The sequence below is a fragment of the Orcinus orca genome, chromosome 15, assembly GCF_937001465.1.
Source record: "Orcinus orca chromosome 15, mOrcOrc1.1, whole genome shotgun sequence".
NCBI lineage: Eukaryota > Metazoa > Chordata > Mammalia > Artiodactyla > Delphinidae > Orcinus > Orcinus orca.
The window spans coordinates 58,688,727-58,706,674 of record NC_064573.1 but is presented as its reverse complement, the minus strand read 5'-3'; the positions used below and the strand labels follow the sequence as shown (position 1 = coordinate 58,706,674).

Genomic DNA, 17,948 nt, shown 5'->3' with positions numbered 1-17,948 from the left:
GATATTAAGGCATATAATTTTTAAACCATTCATTCTTTGATATATGCCACTTTCAACATATTATTTTATAATAGGTTTTACTTGAATTTTAAAAGAAAAGTTTTTAGTCAAGTGAAGAATCTTCAACTCTGAACTAGAGCCAGCTGGTATCTGGATTTTTATATTTGGTACCTACTTAATAGTTACACATTTTTAGAGAATGCCTCATTTAAATTCTAATGTATTTTAATAAGGAATGAAAGAAAATATCACCCAGTATGTACTTTTTTTTCTTAAATTACCCCTAGTGCTTGATTACTGATTACTCCTCCACAATCAAAATCATGTCTTAAATACGAATGATACAAAACAAGACTACAGCCTGAATGTCTAACAGAGAGGTTTTAGCTGCTTGTTTCAAATGACATACCTAGCTATTCAGTAATCACTTTATAATAACCCCTTTCATTTCCAAATCTACTTAGCCATCAGGCAGCAGCGAGGAAAGAGCTGGCAGCAGTTTTTACAATTGCACATTCGTTTTACATTTCATGACAAGCTAATTCTAGAGAGTTCTAAAGGGAGACAAGCACGGGTCCCTGTGATTTTCTTCCCTTTGCATGAAGGAAACATGTGTCTAGCTGCTAAAGGAAAGATAAAAGACTACAGACATATACTTTTCACCTCACCCTCATGTCAGTGACAATTTGCCCCAACTGCACTCCAGGTGCCATGGTTCACGTCTAAGTCAACAAGAAGTAAGCAGGCTGCCAACCGCTCTTCAGCCCAAGCCAAAGAGTTGCACGGGTTCAGAATCCCAACCACAACTGGACTCAATCATAGCATGATAGTGGGGTCTTCGTAAGAGGGCCTGGGTTTAAATGCTCCACAAACATAACGCAGAACTCCAGCTCTTACATTTTATAAGGCAGAAAATATAACCACCCGATACTAGAAATGACAAATATGCTTGGCCATTTCAAATGTGCTCCCACAAAAGGCATTTCGATGCAGACGAACCCTAGGTCATGCCCTGTGATGCCCCTAATTAAATTCAGAACCCCTCCCAGTGTCAAACATGGGTCTGTACTGCACCAAGCAGCTGAGAGAGTAAACTGATTTTCAAGGCATTATTTAAGCCAATCTACGATCACACTTGAGCAACACTTTAAGCTCTTGGTTTAAGCTTTGAAGGTTGCCATGAAAATCACCTGGGAAGATGATAAACCACGATATAAATCTCAGATTTGAGCAGCTCCATCCTTGCCAGAAAAGCAGAGGCACAGATGTTGTTTATAATGCTGTAGAGAAATAAATGGGATGTGTGATTCCACACATCAGTCTAAAGAAGATGTAGCAGGATGTACCCGCTCTCATGGCAAGTCTATTGCCGCTGACAAACTGCATTAATTCAAAGTCATTAGCCCAACAATGTGAGCTAAATCGAGAGTCTCAGACAAAGCTTTACTGAACCGGAGACAAGACTGCACAGCCACGTAAATACACACTAAAGAAATGTCATCAATTAATGCTACATGGCTAAACAGCAGAGCTCATTTTTTTCTAAACGGATACATTCTGAGATGTGTGATCTGCCAGAGCCAAGGCGTGTAGAATGAAAGCAACTTTGGCAAATTAACTCTCAAACGCAGGAACTGAGAGATGAACAACATTCTCCAGGTCAACTGGAGGAATACATTTTGAACTGCTCGATGCACTCAGGCCCAGACTGCACAGAAAGAGCCCTCTCACAAGGCAATAATGCAACGACTGTTCTAAACATCTGGCAACAAGACAGAATAGAGCACAGATGTGAAAACTGAGAGACCTGAGATTAAAAGGTAAAACACCAAAAGAAATTCACTTTTACTTTTTGGCTACATCTTATTCTTTTTCTGTTTCCCCACACCAAAAAAAAAAAAAAAAAAATCCATATCACTATTCTCACAAAGCCTATGACTCTTCTCCTTTGAATGCTACCTCTACCAATGACCTTGAACCGTACCTTATCTCTTCAACTCCAAGTCAGCTTGGTTGACTTGCTACATGATTTAAAGAGTAGCACACATATGCTATCCCAATGCAACCTTGCATTTATTGTACCCCACCACCGTACAGGAAGCAGGGGTAGCTGGCTCTGGACCTGCGGAATCATCCAAGTACAAAAATACTTTTGAATGGCAACATTATTTGGGTGGGGAGGACAGTAAGATTCATGCCTGGCTGTCATACGTCAAAACACAGGGTACATACGTATTCAGAGAAAGCACACCAGCCAGCACCCGTCCTCTTTTCATAAGCTGAGACGCACTGCCCTGAGTTACTGCCGAAACCTAGAAGCCTGAGATGGGTCACCCACGAGGCTCAAACTGAAAGGAGTGATTGCGGTGGGAGGCAAAGACACCGCATCATCACTCACTATAGCTCCAAGGGCAAGAGTAAGTTGAATGGACCTGGGGAGATGGGAGTGGCGTCAGAGCCTGGGGAAGCACCACAGGGCAAACGAATGTTCTAGTAGTGGAGAGGTACCCACCCTTTGTGCATCCAACCCTCACATTAGGGGGAAGGCATCCACTAAAGCTTTCATTTTTTTCCATCTCATAGAAATGATGACTTCTTTGGTAAAGCTATGAATGAAAAAGATTTAAACTGCCAACCCTAATATTATATCAGCTGGTAGTATATCCAGTTTGGAATACATCCAAGAATGTTTTCCTTCTAATTGAGGCCTTTGATTATTACTTGGGACCAGAGTATGGGGATCCACAAACAAGAGAAAGTCCTTTCAATAGTCTCAAAGTCTCAAGAATCTCTAGAGCGTTAATCTCAACTCCCCACTATCTCTGGAAACCTTCTATCCTGGAAAGGAATAAAGATGGATCTAGCCATGCATCAAATACCACATTTTAAATTATAACACTAAAGATAATGTCTATCATTTTTGAACAGTTATCTTCCAAGCAGTATACTAGGCAGGTATACGTATATATTTAAATGTAATTAATAATTAAAAATTATTAATTAAATATAGAAGGGATTATATAGAATATAAGATTAAGATCAAACCTCCTTTAATTTAAAAAAGGAAGCAGGATTGAACAACTATCAAATCATCGAGGAGAGAAATACAGTAATCCGTAAAAGTTCCCAGAACTTCATTTCCTCATGGATGGTTTGTATAAAAACAAAACAATATACAAGATTAACGGGTATTTGCAACACTGACAAGTGCATTTTATTAACTTCCAAGGCTGGATTCAAGACAATCAATCTGGTGTGTTCTAATAATGTAGGTATTAAAAACCTGCTACTTACAGAATACGAATTTGGTAATTACTTCTGAGATACATGAAATCATAAAATGCATCATGCCTTTGCTAACACATTTCTGGTAGAAAATGAACTAAAAAAAGTAGCCCCAGTTATTCATCTATATTAAAACCTTTTCAAGATGTTATATGATATGTTTTACCATGGATTTTGTTCCCAGAACTACCTCTAGCAAACACCCTAATTTTAGCTAGGTGTCTAACTTTAATCATTCTGCAGTCTCCCAGAATTCAGACAGGGGAGGAGGCATTGCCTGGTAAAAATCAAGAGGCTGACTAAATGGCGATTGGAAATACTATTAATATTGTGACAATATTATGATTAGAAATAAGGCTATCTGGGGCTTCCCTGGTGGCGCAGTGGTTGAGAGTCCGCCTGCCGATGCAGGGGACACGGGTTCGTGCCCCGGTCTGGGAAGATCCCACATGCCGCAGAGCAGCTGGGCCCGTGGGCCATGGCCGCTGAGCCTGCACGTCCGGAGCCTGTGCTCTGCAACGGGAGAGGCCGCAACAGTGAGAGGCCCGCGTACCGCAAAATAAATAAATAAATATGGCTATCTGCTAAAAATTCAAAAAGCTAACTGCAGAGGGGAAAAAAAAAAAGCAAAGGGACCTTCAAGATAGTGGAGGAGTGAGATGTGGAGATCACCTTCCTCCCCACAAATACATCAGAAATATATCTACATGTGGAACACCTCCTACAGAACACCTACTGAACGCTGGCAGAAGACCTCAGACCTCCCAAAAAGCAAGAAAATACCCATGTACCTGGGTAGGGCAAAAGAAAAAAGAAAAAACAGAGACAAAAGAATAGGGACGGGACCTGCATCTCCGGGAGGGAGCCGTGAAGGAGGAAAGGTTTCCGCACACTAGGAAGCCCCTTCACTGGTGGAGACAGGGGGTGGAAGGGAGGAAGCTTCGGAGCCACGGAGGAGAGCGCAGCAACAGGGGTGCAGAGGGCAAAGCGGAGAGATTCCCACACAGAAGATCACTGCCAACCAGCACTCACCAGCCCAAGGGGCTTGTCTGCTCACCCGCCAGGGCAGGTGGGGCCTGAGAGCTGAGGCTCGGGCATCGGAGGTCGGACCCCAGAGACAGGACTGGGGTTGGCTGCATGAACACAGCCCGAAGGGGGCCAGCGCGTCACAGCTAGCTGGGAGGGAGTCTGGGAAAAAGTCTGGAACTGCTTGAGTGGCAAGAGACTGTTGTTTCAGGTGCATGAGTAGAGGGGATTCAGAGCACTGCCTAAACGAGCTCCAGAGACGGGCATGAGCCACGGCTATCAGTGTGGACCCCAGAGACGGGCATGAAACGTTGAGGCTGCTGCTGCAGCCACCAAGAAGCCTGTGTGCGAGCACAGGTCACTATCCACACCTCCCTCCCGGGAGCCTGTGCAGCCTGCCACTGCCAGGGTCCCGGGATACAGGGACAACTTCCCCGAGAGAACACATGGCGCACCTCAGGCTGTTGCAACATCACATTGGCTTCTGCCGCTGCAGGCTCACCCCGCATTCCGTACCCCGCCCTGCCCCCAGCCTGAGTGAGCCAGAGCCCCCTCATCAGCTGTTACTTTAGCCCGTCCTGTCTGAGCAAAGAACAGACACCCTCAGGTGACCTACACACAGAAGCAGGGCCAAATCCAAAGCTGAACCCTGGGAGCTGTGCGAACAAAGAAGAGAAAGGGAAATCTCTCCTAGCAGCCTCAGGAGCAGTGGATTAAATCTCCACAATCAACTTGATGTACCCTGCATCTGTGGAATACCTGAATAGACAAGGAATCATTCCAAAATTGAGGTGGTGGACTTTGGGAGCAACTGTAGACTTGGGGTTTGCTTTCTGCATCTAATTTGTTTCTGTTTTATGTTTATCTTAGTTTAGTATTTAGAGCTTATTTTCAATGGTAGATTTCTTTATTGATTTGCTTGCTCGCTTCCTTTATATATATATATATATATATATATATATATATATTTCCTTTTTCTCTTTTTGTGAGTGTGAATGTGTATGCTTCTTTGTGTGGTTTTCTTTATATAGCTTTGCTTTTACCATTTATCCTAGGGTTCTGTCCGTCCATTTTTTGTTTTGTTTTGTCTTGTTTTTTTTAGTATAGTTTTTAGCGCTTGCTATCATTGGTGGATTTGGTTATTGGTTTGGTTGCTCTCTTCTTCCTTCCTTCCTTTCTTTTTTTTATTACTTTTTTATTTATACTAATATATTTTAAATTTTTTTACTGTAATAACTTTACTTATTATATTATATTTTATGTTTCTTTTTCTTTCTTTGATTTTTTTCTCGCTTTTCTTCTGAGCTGTGTGGCTGACAGAGTCTTGGTGCTCCAGCCGGGTGTCAGGCCTGTGCCTCATAGGTGAGAGCCGAGTTCATGACATTGGTCCACAAGAGACCTCACAGCCCCACGTAATATCAAGTGGTGAAAGATCTCCCAGAGATCTCCATCCCAAAGCTAAGACCCAGCTCCACTCAACAATCAGCAAGCTACAGTGCTGGACACCCTATGCCAAACAACTAGCAAGACAGGAACACAACACAACTCATTAGGAGAGAGGCTGCCTAATATCATAATAAGGTCACAGACACCAGAAAACACACCAACAGACACGCTCCTGCCCACAAGAAAGACAAGATCCAGCCTCATCCACCAGAACACAGGCACCAGTCCCCTCCAGCAGGAAGCCTACACAACGCACTGAACCAACCTTAGCCACTGGGGGCAGACACCAAAAAAAACGGGAACTATGAACCTGCAGCCTTTGAAAAGCAGACCCCAAACACAATAAATTAAGCAAAATTAAAAGAGAAACACACATCAGCTGAAGGAGCAATGTAAAAACCCACCCAACTGAACAAATGAAGAGGAAATAGGCAGTCTACCTGAAAAAGAATTCAGAGTAATGATAGTAAAGATGATACAAAATCTTGGAAATAGAATGGAGAAAATAAAAGAAACGTTTAACAAGCACTTAGAAGAATCAAAGAGCAAACAAACAAGGAGGAAAAACACAGTAAATGAAATTAAAAAATTCTCTAGAAGGAATCAATAGCTGAATAACTGAGGCAGAAGAATGGATAAGTGACCTGGAAGATAAAATAGTGGAAATAACTACCACAGAGAAGAGTAAAGAAAAAAGAATGAAAATAATTAATGACAGTTTCAGAGACCTCAGGGACAACATTAAACACACAAACATTCGAATTATAGGGGTCCCAGAAGAAGAAGAGAAAAACAAAGGGACTGAGAAAATATTTGAAGAGATTATAGTTGAAAACTTCCCTAATATGGTAAAGGAAATAGTCAATCAAGTCCAGGAAGTGCAGAGAGTCCCATACATGATCAATCCAAGGAGAAACACGCCAAGACACATATTAATCAAACTATCAAAATTAAATACAAAGAAAAAATATTAAAAGCAGCAAGGGAAAAGCAACAAATAACATACAAGGGAATCCCCATAAGGTTAACAGCTGATCTTTCAGCAGAAACTCTACAAGCCAGAAGGGTGTGGTAAGACATATTTAAGGTGATGAAAGGGAAGAACCTACAACCAAGATTACTCTACCCGGTAAGGATCTCACTCAGATTCAATGGAGACATTAAAACCTTTACAGACAAGCAAAAGCTAAGAGAATTCAGCACCACCAAACCAGCTTTACAACAAATGCTAAAAGAACTTCCCTAGGCAGAAAACACAAAAGAAGAGAAGACCTACAATAACAAACCCAAGACAATTAAGAAAATGGTAATAGGAACACATATATTGATAATTAAATGTAAATGGATTATATGCTCCAACCGAAAGACAGAGATTGGCTGAATGGATACAAAAACAAGACCCGTATATATGCTGTCTACAAGAGACCCACTTCAGACCTAGGAACACATACAGACTGAAAGTGAGGGGACGGAAAAAGATATGCCATGCAAATGGAAATCAAAAGAAAGCTGGAGGAGCAATTCTCATATCAAGACAAAATAGACTTTAAAGACTATTGCGGGAGACAAAGAAGGACACTACATAATGATCAAGGGATCAATCCAAGAAGAAGATATAACAATTGTAAATATTTATGCACCCAACACAGGGGCACCTCAGTACATAAGGCAAATGCTAACAGCCATAAAAGGGGAAATCGAAAGTAACACAATAATAGTAGGGGACTTTAACACCCCACTTTCACCAATGGACAGATCATCCAAAATGAAAATAAATAAGGAAACACAAGCTTTAATGATACATTACACAAGATGGACTTAATTAATATTTATAGGACATTCCATCCAAAAACAACAGAATACACTTTCTTCTCAAGTGCTCATGGAACATTCTCCAGGATAGATGATAACTTGGGTCACAAATCAAGCCTTGATAAATTTAAGAAAATTGAAATTGTATCAAGTATCTTTTCCAACCACAACGCTATGAGACTAGATATCAATTACAGGAAAAAAATCTGTAAAAAAAACACACACACATGGAGGCTAAGCAATACACTACTAAATCACCAAGAGATCACTGAAGAAATCAAAGAGGAAATAAAAAAATACCTAGAAACAAATGACAATGAAAACACGATGACTCTAAACCTATGGGATGCAGCAAAAGCAGTTCTAAGAGGGAAGTTTATAGCTCTACAATCATACCTCAAGAAACAAGAAACATCTCAAGTAAACAACCTAACCTTACACCTAAAGCAATTAGAGAAAGAAGAATTAAAAAAAACCCAAAGTTAGCGGAAGGAAAGAAATCATAAAGATCAGATCAGAAATAAATGAAAAAGAAATGAAGGAAATGATAGCAAAGATCAATAAAACTAAAACCTGGTTCTTTGAGAAATTAAACAAAATTGATAAACCATTAGCCAGACTCATCAAGAAAAAAAGGGAGATGACTTAAATCTGTAGAACTAGAAATGAAAAAGAAGTTACAACTGACACTGCAGCAATACAAAGGATCATGAGAGATTACTACAAGCAACTATATGCCCAAAAAATGGACAACCTGGAAGATATGGACAAATCCTTGAAAAGCAAAACCTGCCAAGACTGAACCAGGAAGAAATAGAAACTATAAACAGACCAATCACAAGCACTGAAATTGAAACTGTGATTAAAAATCTTGCAACAAACAAAAGCCCAGGACCAGATGCTTCACAGGTGAATTCTATCAAACATTTAGAGAAGAGCTAACACCTATACTTCTCAAAATCTTCCAAAATATAGCAGAGGGAGGAAGACACCCAAACTCATTCTACGAGGGCACCATCACCCTGATACCAAAACCAGACAAAGATGTCACAAAGAAAGAAATCTACAGGCCAATAACACTGATGAACATAGATGCAAAAATCCTCAACAAAATACTAGCAAACAGAATCCAGCAGCACATTAAAGGATCATACACCATGATCAAGTGGGGTTTATCCCGGGGATGCAAGGATTCTTCAATATACGCACATCAATCAGTGTGATACACCATATTAACAAACAGAAGAATAAAAACCATATGATCATCTCAATAGACGCAGAAAAAGCTTTCGACAAAATTCAACACCCATTTATGATAAAACCCCTCCAGCAAGTGGGCATAGAGGGTACTTCCCTCAACATAAAAAAGGACATATATGACAAACCCACAGCCAACATTGTTCTCAATGGTGAGAAACTGAAAGCATTTCCTCTAAGATCAGGAACAAAACAAGGTTGCCCAGTCTCACTGCTATTATTCAACATAGTTTTGGAAGTTTTAGCCACAGCAATCAGAGAAGAAAAAGAAATAAAAGGAATCCAAATCGGAAAAGAAGAAGTAAAAGTGTCACTGTTTGCAGATGACATAATACTATACATAGAGAATCATAAAGATGCTACCATAAAACTACTAGAGCTCATCAATGAATTTGGTAAAGTAGCAGGATACAAAATTAATGCACAGATATCTCCTGCATTCCTATACGCTAATGATGAAAAATCTGAAAGAGAAATTAAGGAAACACTCCTATTTATCACTGCAACAAAAAGAATAAAATACCTAGGAATAAACCTACCTAAGGAGACAAAAGATCTGTATGCAGAAAACTATAGGACAGTGATGAAAGAAATTAAAGATGATACAAACAGATGGAGAGATATACCATGCTCTTGGATTGGAAGAATCAACATTGTGAAAATGACTATACTACCCAAAGCAATCTACAGATTCAGTGCAATCCCTATCAAACTACCAATGACATTTTCCACAGAACTAGAACAAAACCTTTCACAATTTGTATGGCAACACAAAACACCCCAAATAGCCAAAGCAATCTTGAGAACAAAAAACAGAGCTGGAGGAATCAGGCTCTCTGACTTCAGACTATACTACAAAGTTACAGTAATCAAGACAGTATGGTACTGGCACAAAAACAGAAATACAGATCAATGGAACAGGATAGAAAGCCCAGAGATAAAGCTACGCACCTATGGTCACCTTATCTTTCATAAAGGAGGCAAAAATGTACAATAGAGAAAAGACAGCCTCTTCAATAAGAGGAAACTCTTAGAGGAAAACATAGGAAGAACACTCTATGACATAAATCACAGCAAAATCCTTTTTGACCCACCTCCTAGAGGAATGGAAATAAAAACAAAAATAAACAAATGGGACCCTCAGAATGGGATATTTGCAAACAAAGCAACTGACAAAGGATTAATCTCCAAAATATACAAGCAGCTCATGCAGCTCAATATCAAAAAAACAAATAACCCAATCCAAAAATGGACAGAAGACCTAAACAGACATTTCTGTGAAGAAGGTATACAGACTGCTAACAAACACAAGACAGGATGATCAACATCACTAATCATTAGAGAAAGGCAAATCAAAACTACAATGAGGTATCACCTCACACCAGCCGTCATCAAAAAATCTACAAACAATAAATGCTGGAGAGGGTGTGGAGAAAAGGGAACCCTCTTGCACTGTTGGTGGGAATGTAAATTGATACAGCCACTATGGAGAACAGTATGGAGGTTCCTAAGAAATTAAAAAAGGAACTACCATATGACCCAGTAATCCCACTACTGGGCATATACCCTGAGAGAACCATAATTCAAAAAGAGTCATGTACCACAATGTTCATTGCAGCACTATTTAGAACAGGCAGGACATGGAAGCAACCTAAGTGTCCATCAGCAGATGAATGGATAAAGACGACGTGGCACATATATACAATGGAATATTACTCAGCCATAAAGGAAACAAAATTGAATTATCTGTATTGAGGTAGACGGACCTAGAGACTGTCGTACAGAGTGAAGTAAGTCAGAAAGAGAAAAATATCGTATGCTAACACATATATATGAAATCTAGGGAAAAAAAGGTTCTGAAGAACCTATGGGCAGTATAGGAATAAAGATGCAGACATAGAGAATGGACTTAAGGACATGGGGAGTGGGAAGGGTAAGCTGGGATGAAGTGAGAGAGTGGCATGGATATATATACACTACCAAATGTAAAATAGATAGCTAGTGGCAAGCAGCCACATAGCACAGGGAGATCAGCTCAGTGTTTTGTGTCCACCTAGACGGGTAGGATAGGGAGGGTGGGAGGGAGACACAAGACGGAGGAGATATGGGGATATATGTGTACGTATAGCTGATTCACTTTGTTATACATCAGAAACTAACACACCATTGTAAAGCAATTATACTCCAATAAAGATGTTTAAAAAAAAAAAGGCCAAGAGCTAGTGTGTGTTAGAAAAAACTGTGCTGGCACCTTTTTCCCACCTATCCATGCAGCAATTTCTTTCCTGGTAAAACCAATGAAAATTTGATTAACATGACAATTAACCTTATTCTAAATTCCAGAGATGTTTCCAGAGTCTGATGGAAGACAGCAGTAGAGACCCCTCTCTATCCTACAGTTTCACAAGAGCTATTTGAGGGCGAATCTTCAGTCATTCAATGGAGAGTGACCGAGCATGAGTCATGTATTATAAGGGTGTTTACATACGAAGGATCCAAGGAGCTCATTGGATTACATCAGCATCAGTGCTACACAATTGTTTCAATACAGAGTAAGAATTTCAAAAGTAGAACCAAGTTCCTTTGATGATGACATATAAGAGGGGCAAAAATGCCCTAAGTATTAACAGATAAATGTCATGAGGCCAAGCTTGACTAGCCTAGAAAAGACTGATTTGCAACTTCCAAACCCAACCACGATGCTCTGTTACAACAGTCTCCATTTGTCTGCCAGACACTTGTGACAACCCCTCTGATGGCAAGGCCACCTACGACACCTTTGTCTCCTTTCCTCTTTGTATCGGAGACCACAGCTCTGCAAATGTGCCTCATCTTACCTCTCCTCCATTGTCTTACTGTAATGCATTCACTTCACATGCAAGAGGAAGATGCATGTTTTGCCCTGACTTTGTGCAGAACTGGCTTGCCGTCCAGACTGTTTTGTTTCTGGCATTTTCATTAATTCCTCGCATACTGTATCTGACAGAATTACTGCTGTGTTTGTTGACAGGACCCTCTGGCCTCCAAACATCAAACGCATGATGTTCTTATCAAACTTGACACCTCTTTTTCATTCCCAGGCATTGATTTTCCACCCACTAGCCAACATATTTCATAGAAAAAACTGTTAGCACGATCTGCAGAGTATTGACTGCAGTAACACTGAAATCCCTACCTGAAAATTTACAGCCTTAATTTCTAATAGGTTACATCAGTTATCTCCAAGTGGGTGAAGATTAGGTGTGTGATCAGCGTGGGCTATTTCAAATATTTACTACTGAACAGCCTACGCAACCTGCCACTTATGACCAAATCGGAAAGATGGAAATAAATATTAAGTAACTGACTGATGAAGTTTCTCAAAGAACAGATGAAATGGCCAATGATTTCCATGAAAAGAATCGAAACACACACAAAGCACACAGTCTTGGAAAAAAAAAGAAAAAGGATCCAAAATCGAAAATGCAAGTATTCAATATTGTAATTTAGGAACAAAAGACTGGGTAGTTTACGTGTAATTTCTTCTCACATCAAGAGTAAAAAGACTTGTCTTTTCAAAATGTTATGACACAGAATTTATCCCTTTATATATACAACATATAGAGTCTCACCGAGATTTAATGATCTCATTCATTATTCGACAATTATATATTGAGGAACTATACTATGTGCTGGTTACTGGACTGAGAATTTCATCTGTAAACCTCACGTTGTCTGCTCATTATTCATAAGCTTGGTACTATTTTCCATACTCTTTAAGGGAGAATTCTCTGTGTTCTACAAAGAGGAGACACAGAGAAAAAGTTTTCAGCAATGGAAATGAAAGAACTTAATACTTCAAGATTTATTATATTAAAATAGACAGATGAGCTTTAAGATAACCCCAGGGTTAGCACGCTGACTGCTTACTACAGAAACACCAATAACACTGCTTACATACTCTTTGCACGTGGCTTTGAATAAATCCTTGCTTTAAGGTGACATGGCAAGGGAAGAATCATTGGACACCTCCTTAGCAGCGACTTTGGGAAGCTAGTCTATCAGGTTCCAGGCCGCCAAATCACTTCCCACTCTAGTCAACTTACTATTCAACAATGACTGATTACCCCAACATCAGGCCCAATGCTGTGCCCAGTGCTGCAGGGAATACAAACGAAGTATAAGGGACAAGTCTAATGCTCAAAATATTTGTTATTTTTGTGGTGGGCATGAATCTAATATACATGGAATATGAGGTGAAGATGGTGCAGAATGCCCACACTATATTGTGCAAAGCAGATATGGCGTCTTCTTTGAGGGTTCTGAGAAGACGGACATAAAACGGGCTGGGATTGGTTTATGAAGGTGGTGGGATCTGGGATCTTGCATAAAGGGAGAGATTGGTCTGACTTGCTCACAGGTGGGGAAAAAGAAGGAAGGTTTTCTTGGCAAGGATGATATCATTAGCAAAAGCTCGATGTGAACTCAGTGTGTCTGGATCTGGGCCGAGGGCCCCTGGACAGGCTGCCTCAGTCACAGGTGAGATCAGATCAACCAGGGCGGCAGCTGAGTTTGAACTTCATGCCTCGGACATCAGGAAGACTTAAGGAGGAAAACATTCAATTCAGCAAATAACTCCAGTGTATGAAGTGGTAGGTACTTAATAATATTAGCTTAATTAATGAATAACCTATTGCTTATGGGAACTGCTAAGTAGGGCTCTAGGAGGTGGTACAGACAATAATGCTCATACGGATTCTTGCTTTTAATCGAAGCAGAGTTGCTCATATGGCTGTAACGGACAAGTTCTGGTTAATATTTCATACTGACTGTGTCCATGAATTAAAAACATGCTGAAGGTACCAACTATAAATACAAAAATGCACATGCTGTATCTACAGCTATTTAGTAATTTTTTCTCTAGTGATCCTAAGGGCTAAGCATTTTGCTAGGATCTACCCAGTCCTCTCCAAGAAGAAAAATCAAGTAATCAGATGAGGGGTCTGTACAGCTAAGAACGGTAATCAGGATGGAGAGTCAGATTGGAACGTGTTTAGAAAGACAGTGAATGGCCTTGTAAAACAGCAGAAAGACCACCAACGGTGGGGGCGGGGTGGGGCAGTGGTACAAGGTAACAGAGGAGGGGGAGGAAGGGATGGGGGTGGGGAAGGCAGAGAGGGGGAGGAAGGGGAAGCTGATGGAAAGGAGCCCAAAGATAAATTCTATTTTTTTTATTTGTTACTTTTTAAAATATAGGACTTGCACTTGGCTCTATTCAGTTGTTTTCTTAAAACTGTAGTAAATCGATTACTTTACACGTGTCCTACTTTGTTGAGTCTTCCATACTAATTTAAAATTATGTTTCTCATTTAAATATCAAATTTTCACAGGTTAAGCTCCTTCCTGCTGTATGTTGATTTGCTTTTTAAAAAAAATTGCTATGTGGGAAGTCTCTAATGCCTAATAAACACATATGTTTATACATGTATATATCTGGCTTTGAAATATGTTAGCAGGAATATGCAGAATCTGATTAAACAGAAATTTCAAAATGACTTACGAAGATTATTACCTCACGAGTGTACACATTTCCATACAAAATACATTCCAGAGGAATGTAAAATCCCAATAACTTTCATATACCGAAGCTGCTGGGACTTCTGTTTGCTTAAGGGATACATTTCTCATTCCAGAATATAAGAAATTAATTATCAGGTTATCTCTCTACGTAAAAATTGAATGTAACTAGGAAGACAAAATAACTGTCTAACTTATTAAGATAATAAAAATATTGAATCATATGTCACTCAAATTCTGAAAGACTAATCCTTAAATGGATAGATCAAGACTTAATCAACTTTAACAATATTTTGTAGTGTTTTGCTAGAAGTGGATTTTGGTTTTTGATGAAGAAATGAATATTATCAGACTCAGGCAAAGGCTCTTTGTTTCATATACATAATACAGAAGAATATAAATCAGTACCAATGGATATCTATTTGTGCACTGATAAACACCAATAATTGGAGACATTTGGTATCTATTTTTTAAAAAGATTCTTTGACAGGGGAAATAGTTTGTTTATGAATCTATCACCTGCCTCAGAAGTCAGCACTTTATAATATAAGACACACAGCCAGGACCATATAAGTCTTATTACTAAATGGCATGCTTTGATTTTTGAATATACCAAAACTTGGAAATAGGATAACTGAAATACTGGTTAAATAATGTTGCAGCCATTAGGAAGTTAGCGTAGAATTAAGTAAACTTAACTACCAATATTGTTCCCTCTACTTCTTTCGATCTTCTCAATACTGTATGTGATTTTGGACCCTAATTATTTTGCACTTAGTATATTCTTTTATCTGTCACTGTGCAACACTCACAAGTATCGTTCTAATTCCTACATACCATTCGACTTGGAGTTCCGGCACATATCAAGTATCGGGACAGGATTTGAAGCTTGACACATCTAAGCAATGGAGAAGCAGTTGGTGTTCGATACCATTTGCTTTCCCTTCTCTAAGCCTCCCCTGCCTCTCAGACTGGACTTGGAGGCAGAACATCTTGCTATCTGGTAACCCAGAGGTGAGTTGGGATACCCAGCTTCTGCAGGGCCGAAGGGGTGGTCTTCACCCTGAAGTTAGCCCAAGGTGCCAGTGTCTGTGTCCAACAATTCCTCTAAGGGCTTTTGAGTAGGTGGGAATATGTTCTCTCTTCCTTTTGGCTCTGAGCTCTGTGTCAGTTCCTTTGCTGATGGGTCCTGTGACAGCTTTCAAGTGCAGTAGGGCTGTACAGCCGTTCACTGAACAAGCACTTTCCATCCTGGCTCTGTCTTGAAAATCTCTCTTACACTGGCATTTTTCATGTGCAGCAGGTCTTACTGAGGTTCTCAGGGGGTGAGCAGGAAGGATTTTATAACAGACCCATGTGGCAGGTAACGAAATATTGAAAAGATACCCTTCGGCCCATTTTTTACCCCAAAGCTCATCCCTATCTCCTCTCACTCCTCCGTCCTCGAATCCCTGTTTTTATTTGGGATGAGTGAGCTATCTTTGCTTCCTTGACACCTGAAAACCCCTGGTCTTCAGTTCTATGTCACACCAAGAGGTTTACCAAGGCATTTTCCCAAATGAACAAAGTTCCTTCCCTAATCTGGTGCTAGCTGTTGAAATAACTCATTTCTTATGTTTATATGATTATAAAATACTCCATATTATACGAAATACAAACATAGCAAATAAACACACAAAAAAATGTTATTTGTTAAATGAATACCTTCCTTGAGAGTATTTAACCTTTACAGATGCTCAAAGGAGATGCAATGGTTAATACAAAAGAAGGAACCTCTTGTGGTATCAAATCAGGCAGATTTTCAAGAGATACACAGGGTAGGTGGTCCTCCCATCCCTCTAGTCATAGCCTTTAGGTCGTTGGAGGCTACAGGAGCCACAGGACTGTTCAAAAGTTTTCAGAACAGTTAATCAGTTTTCTCATCTTCAAAATTTAAGGTCATGTAAGTCAGTTCTTTTCAAACATGTAGACAAAAATAGCACTAACAGCAGAGGAGAGAGAATACAGAGGCCTGCGGACGCTGTACTAAGCAACTTACTGCAAAAATGATACTTCTGTGAAGACCCAAAAGTTTATCTTAAAAATATGCAGGCTTTGGATCCTATTTCATAAAAATATATTTTAATATAAGAGTAGTACTCATACTTATCAGTGATTAAAACTGCTATGTTAGGAAGGTGCGGTTTCCACCCCATAGTTTTGCATATGAAGTAGGATCCTCCTGGTTTGAGGAGTGTGGTCTTAAGAAAGTGACTTGCTGAAATATGGACAAGTTAAGACTTTGAACAAAAAAATGGTCACCTATAAGTAGAGTACCTATGCCCTAGTTTACAGTGGATAGGCCCAGGATTAAGCCTGTTGTTCTGGAATAATTATTATTAGCCAAATGTATCTGGGTTTGGATGACAAAGTAGAAGGTTACCTTGCCTATCAGCCATGAAACTGCCACCATATTCTAGACTCACAGTTGTCTTTGGCAGAAATGCCCCCAAGCCATGGGACAATAAGAATGACAGCCAAACTCATGACCAATCAGATCAGGTCCCCACTGAAACTTGGATGGAGATCAACCAAATGGTAAGGCTGTAGGAAATCTGACATCTAAATATTTAGTTGAAATATTTGCCTGAAATGTTCAAATCAATGAATACGATCCCTAATACTAAACAGAGGTAAAAATTAAAAACAAAGAAGTAAACAAAGAAACAGAGCTCATCTCATACCAGATATGAAAAATCATTTCTGCCCTCATAATACACAGATCAACATGAGATTTCCGAAGGGCAAGTACAGCATCTTCCACAGTTTTTTAATATGAACCCATAGTGCCAACATAAAGGCATGTATCCAGCCGACTGATCCATAAGTACCTGATATGGTCAAGCAGAGCAGTTATATTGATTACAACTTAGCGCTCACTCTATTGATTAAAATAAATATTAGAATAAAGTCAGAAAACGGTTCACTTGTAGGAGATACGTTCGTATGGGGGTGTATGTGTGTATTCTGACAATTAACCATTATAAATAGGTAAATATTATCAATTATTCACTTTGTACATTACCCATAACAATTTTTTAGATGTTCAATTCCAGCTGACGTTAATACATTTAAAACTTTTCCCTTTTATTGAAAATAACAACCTTCTCAAAAATTGCCTAACACTGAACTTTTTTTTCCAGCTTTACCGAGATATAATTGACGTATCATATCCCGTAAGTTTAAAGCGTACAACATGATAGTTTGATGTACACATATATTGCTAAATAATTACCACCATAAAATTAGTTCGCACAACAGTCACCTTACGTGGTTACCTACCCATGATGGGGCAGGACTGTGGGCAGTTCACAGTTGCTCCGGGCACAGCTCACTGACCACACAGTAGGATAGGACCTTGCACTGTGCTCTGGGATCAGGCAGGGCCACAGGCTGTGCTCAAAGTTGGGTGGACTTCAGGTAGGCCATTGGCTGTGCTCTGCTGTCCAGTGAGATCACTGGCCGGGCTCTCTGGCAGGAGGGGCCCTTAGCTGTACCTGCAGCTTGGTGGGGCTGCAGACAGCTCT

At 39.8% G+C, this 17,948-nt stretch overlaps 1 protein-coding gene across 6 annotated transcripts in view; it reads right to left on the bottom strand.

The window, feature by feature from the left end:
- The window catches only part of PTPRM (protein tyrosine phosphatase receptor type M), a 746,259-nt gene that overhangs the window by 345,291 nt on the left and 383,020 nt on the right, over positions 1-17,948 (bottom strand). The gene's annotated exons all lie outside the window — the stretch shown is intronic.